The sequence below is a fragment of the Anomaloglossus baeobatrachus genome, chromosome 5 (genome assembly GCF_048569485.1).
Source record: "Anomaloglossus baeobatrachus isolate aAnoBae1 chromosome 5, aAnoBae1.hap1, whole genome shotgun sequence".
Taxonomy (NCBI): domain Eukaryota; kingdom Metazoa; phylum Chordata; class Amphibia; order Anura; family Aromobatidae; genus Anomaloglossus; species Anomaloglossus baeobatrachus.
This window is the reverse complement of record NC_134357.1, coordinates 74,406,648-74,412,647: the sequence shown is the minus strand read 5'-3', so window position 1 is coordinate 74,412,647 and position 6,000 is coordinate 74,406,648.

Sequence of the window (6,000 nt, the reverse complement as noted above, 5' to 3'; positions counted from 1 at the left end):
GTGCAGGAGCAATTCTGCTCTGCCACAGCTCAGAAATGCCTGGTGGCCTCTCCAGGTCAGGGGCCCCTTCTGCCCCCTCCTGACACCGGGCTCCGCGATCGTTACGCCCCTGGATGGGATGGTGGAGGCGGCTGGAGCTGGCCTCAGGCAGGTGACTGGTAAGTTAAAGAGCGCCCCCCCCCCCCCCGGGCCCCTGCTCGCTCCCCTGGGCCCCCGCTTTCTATACTCACGTGCTGCTGCTGCTGCTGCTCCTGCAGCCTGGCCTGGGTCCTCCTCCGCAGCGCGATGCTGCCAGCACCCGCACAGGAAGGAAGCAGTTATCGCTCTGAGACTGCCTCCTCCTGCAGTGTCGCTGCGCACAGGAGTCAGAGCAGCAGTGACAGCAGGCAGAGCAGAGAGATCGCTCTCCCTGCTTGCCGCTGCAGAGGGAATGGGCTTGTCACTAATCATATCGGCACTGTACCGATATGATTAGTGAAATTACCGGCCGGGGGGGGGGGGGGGGGCTCTCACATATCCATAGGGGGCCGGGGCCCAGGGGGGTAGGGGGGCAGGGCCTAGGGGGCGTGGCCATCAATAGCAGGGGCCCACCGGGGGTTCTCCGGACCTCCTGGTGGGCCAGTCCACCCCTGCTTAGCAGCGATATTGCTAGCGATGTTGCTTAGTGAGACGTGGCCTTAAAGGTGCATTTACACTGCAAAATAATAGTGAACGAGTGTTGTTAAAAGAGCTCGTTTCATGAGCATCTTGCGATGTAAACAGGCTGCTGATCACCAAAAATGATCAAGCCAAACGCTCATTTGTCAGGTGCATGTCACACGGTGTCAGGACTACATCTGATGCTGTTCACACAGCAGATCAAAAAAGTCCATGGAGCCTCTGTTAGGCTACTTTCACACATCAGTTTTTTGCCATCAGGTTCAATCCGGAAAAAAACGGGTAAAACGGATCCGGTACCGCATCCGTTTTTTCCCCATAGACTTGCATTGTTACCGGATTGTACCGGATGGCTTTGCGTTGCATCCGTTTTTTTCCGGATGCGGCAAAATTAGTTAAAGCGGCGGCCGGAGGCAACGTAGCTTGCAACAATTTTTTGTCCGGCAAAAAAAACGCATCGCGCCGGATCCGGCGCGATACGGCGTGTTTTACAATAGAAGCCTATGGACGCCGGATCCGGCGTAATGCGGTAAAAAACGGATGCGGCCGCCGGATCCGTTTTTCTAAACTGAGCATGCTCCAATGTAATTAACAAAACGGATCCAGCCAAAAAACGGACGAAAAGGATGCAAAAACGGATGCAAACCGTATCCACCGGATCCGTTTTTTAACGGATCCGGCATAACGGATCCGTTAAAAAACGGATCCGGTGGATACGGTTTGCACTTATTTTTCAGGATCCGTTGGATCAGGAAAAAAAAGGACTGTGCCTGAATACAGAAAACTGATGTGTGAAAGTAGCCTTAGGAGTCTCGACACGGAAAAATAGCCAGATATCCCTCCGGGAAGGACCAAGCCAAGGAGCGGCTCTTTTTAGGAGACCACCATATTAAGTGGCCCTTCTAGTCAATATGCAACTCTTGATGAGTTTAAAGATATGACAAGGGAAATACCAAGGCCAGGTATCCATCCATAGACAGCTGTTTCGGAGTATTGCCCCTCATCAGTGTGGAGTAGGATTCTGCCCAGGTGGGAGCAATGCCTAGTAGACCAACAAGACAAAACAATCACTGATCTCGGGGAGACCAGCCAGAGAAAACACTGCCTGCAGCCAGCAAAGGTGCTCAACACAGTGAAATCCTAGGTGCATTGCCCCCTGGGAAGTATGCAAATCAAAAAAGTCCATGGAACCTCTGTTAGGAGTCTCTCGACACGGAAAAATAGCCAGATATCCCTGCAGGGATTAGTTTCTGCTAGTCTGTGCATTACTGCTTGCGTCACATGTTGCAGGAGACCTATCACAGTCACCTCCACCCTTTTTAAGATGGTAGAGCCTGTTCTCCCATGCCGATGATGGCTTTATGCGATCCCTTGTGCTTTGATATCTTGTTGCTGGTGAAATATATGTGCTGTTTGGTGTGTTGTGGAAATACTCTTGTCTGATTATTTCCTCCCTTCCTTTAGTTTCCTCCTGATCATGTATTACTATACCTCTGTGAGTGATTGCTGTGAGTTTGAATTTGTTTTTTCCCTGTCTGTTTATTAATCATTCCTGTCCCGCCCCTCTCATGGGTGGAGGGAGAAAGGCCACTAGACCTGGGTTATTCAGAGTTAGGGTAAGGAAGGCGGCCCAAACATCGTCACCTTCAGGCGTATCTTTGGCATCAGGGTCACCGAGGGTTCTCCTAGACTGATGGGCAGTTCAGGCTCCCCTGTTCATAGTGATCCCGTCACATTCCAGTGTCAGTGAAAAATAATTGCTAACGGCAGGGCATTACCATGTGTAAACAGGACTCTCAAGAACAATGGCAGCTCATGTGCACCAAGTGATCTGGTAAAGATTGCTGAGTGCTCTTCGTTTACTTTTGGTCTGCCAGTGCAATCAGGCATTAAATGACCGCTGATCAATAAATGATGGACCTTTTGTCTATACTTGATTCTAATTCTGGAAAAAAGAAAGAAGATAAAGTCCTGTACCAAAATTAAACTCTTTTCTTTATTTTCAGTAGTTAAAACATGATGGAGTTAATGATATGACATCTGTTGCAGTGCGGACAGGTTCCTTAATCACAAAGGATTAAGGCCCCTGTTCAAAACGCGTCCGGTGTCTTTGTACCTTTTAACTACTCGAAATAAAGACAAGAATTTTATTTTGGTGCTGGACCTCATCTTCTTCATTGTTTCTACTCCGTGGACACCAGCCACTTGGATCCATGCACCTGTCTCTTCACATGGCTTCCCACAGGCATAGAAAAATACACTGTGTGCAGAATTATTAGGCAAATGAGTATTTTGATCACATGATGCTTTTTATACATGTTGTCCTACTTCAGGCTGTATAGGCTTGAGAGCCAACTACCAATTAGGTAAATCAGGTGATGTGCATCTCTGTAATGAGGAGGGGTGCGGTGTAATGACATCAACACCCTATATAAGGGGTGCTTAATTATTAGGCAACTTCATTTCCTTTGACAAAATGGGTCAGAAGAGAGATTTGACGGGCTCTGAAAAGTCTAAAATTGTGAGATGTCTTGCAGAGGGATGCAGCAGTCTTGAAATTGCCAAGCTTTTGAAGTGTGATCACCGAACAATCAAGTGTTTCATGGCAAATAGCCAACAGGGTCGCAAGAAGCATGTTGGGCAAAAAAGGTGCAAAATAACTGCCCATGAATTGAGGAAAATCAAGCGTGAAGCTGCCAAGATGCCATTTGCCATCAGTTTGGCCATATTTCAGAGCTGCAACGTTACTGGAGTATCAAAAAGCACAAGGTGTGCCATACTCAGGGACATGGCCAAGGTAAGGAAGGCTGAAAAACGACCACCTTTGAACAAGAAACATAAGATAAAACATCAAGACTGGGCCAAGAAATATCTTAAGACTGATTTTTCAAAGGTTTTATGGACTGATGAAATGAGAGTGACTCTTTATGGGCCAGATGGATGGGCCAGAGGCTGGATCAGTAAAGGGCAGAGAGCTCCACTCCGATTCAGACGCCAGCAAGGTGGAGGTGGGCACTGGTATGGGCTGGTATCATCAAAGATGAACTTGTGGGACCTTTTTAGGTTGAGGATGGAGTGAAACTCAACTCCCAGACTTACTGCCAGTTTCTGGAAGACAACTTCTTCAAGCAGTGGTACAGGAAGAAGTCGGTATCGTTCAAGAAAAACATGATTTTCATGCAGGACAATGCTCCATCACATGCATCCAACTACTTCACAGCGTGGCTGGCCAGTAGAGGTCTAAAAGATGAAAAAATAATTACATGGCCCCCTTGTTCACCTGATCTGAACCCCATAGAGAACCTGTGGACCCTCTTAAAATGTGAGATCTACAGAAAGGGAAAACAGTACACTTCTCGGAACAGTGTCTGGGAGGCTGTGGTGGCTGCTGCACGCAATGTTGATCGTAAACAGATCAAGTAACTGACAGAATCTATGGATGGTAGGCTGCTGAGTGTCATCAGAAAGAAAGGTGGCTATATTGGTCACTAATTTTTTTGGGTTTTGTTTTTGCATGTGAGAAATGTTTATTTCTAAATTTTGTGCAGTTATATTGGTTTACCTGGTGAAAATAAACAAATGAGATGGGAATATATTTGGTTTTTATTAAGTTGCCTAATAATTCTGCACAGTAATAGTTACCTGCACAAACAGATATCCTCCTAAGATAACCAAATCTAAAAAAAATCCACTACGACTTCAAAAAATATTAAGCTTTGATATTTATGAGTCTTTTGGGTTGATTGAGAACATAGTTGTTGATCAATAATGAAAAAAAAATCCTCTAAAATATAATTTGCCTAATAATTCTGCACACAGTGTAGACCTTATTAAGTTTACAATGGTGAGCTGATAATCCCTCTTTATTTGATTCTCTTTTTGCCTGTATTAAGGTCCAGTCACACTAAGCAACTTACCAGCGATCCCAACAACGATAGGGATCGCTGGTAAGTTGCTAGGAGGTTGCTGGTGAGATGTCACACTGCGACGCTCCAGCGATCCCACCAGCAACCTGACCTGGCAGGGATCGCTGGAGCGTCGCTACACGAGTTGCTGGTGAGCTCACCAGCAACCAGTGACAAGCCCCCAGCGCCGCGTGGAAGATGCTGCGCTTGGTAACTAAGGTAAATATCGGGTAACCAACCCGATATTTACCTTGGTTACCACCGCATGGAGCTACACGTGCAGAGAGCAGGGAGCAGCGCACACTGAGCGCTGGCTCCCTGCTCTCCTAGTTACAGCACACATCGGGTTAATTACCCGATGTGTGCTGCAGCTACATGTGCACAGAGCAGGGAGCAGCGCACAATGCTTAGCGCTGGCTCCTTGCTCTCCTAGCTACAGCACAGGACATTCAGCAACAACCAACGACCTCACAGCAGGGGCCAGGTTGTTGCTGGATGTCACACACAGCAACATCGCTAGCAACGTCACAAAATTTGTTCGTTAGCAGCGATGTTGCTAGCGATGTTGCTTAGTGTGACGGGGCCTTTAGCTGAAAGAACCTTCCCCCAAATTTAACTTCAGACCCAAATGATTGTTGGCTGCCTTCTGGGGAAATTAATGATTTTTTGCTTGGACCTTTTAAACACCAATGAACAAAGAAGACCAACTGGCTGTATCATCGGCCAAAATAATGTAACACAGCTGACGTGGTCTATGATGCTTTCTGTATACCGCCGATGAACGACCGTCGGTCAGATCGATGAATAATTGTTCATTGGCTGAGCTTTCTCTCTTATTATTGGTAGTGTTTGCATTAGAGTAATTACTGGGCACTGTGTTCTACTATTTCCAGAACTGCCCAGGTCCCTCGTCTGCATCATTGGACTATAGGTCTTTTTTTGCCAGCTCCTACCACAGATCATAACCTCCTCCCTACATACAAGTCTATGAGAACCTTGTTCTGAGTCAAATACACTTACATTGAGAAATTGACTTAAAGGAGTGGTCCAAAATCTAAAATGTATTTTCTTCCTATCTATCCTTACCCCCTAACCACTTTTGTAATTATCTTTATTATACAATTCCCTACACTTCTCCCATATCTAACCATTAAAGGTGTTTTTTTTTTGTTTTTTTTTACTGTATTTCCTGTCATGTTTCATTTGTGGAGTCTCAAACTTGGTGTCAAAGGAAGCTGGGGCTGCACTCACTGTCCGCAGTGTCCATCACCCCTCCTGGAACAGGATGTCATGAGAGGGCAGAGTTGAAGTTACATGCTAGTTTTTTGCATCACTGCCCCTCTGAGAATGTCCTAGATCCTGGATGATGGATGCTGTGGCCTAGGATAGTGGGACGCCGGCATGCTGCTCCTCTCTCTGCCACCGATTCCATTGCTTG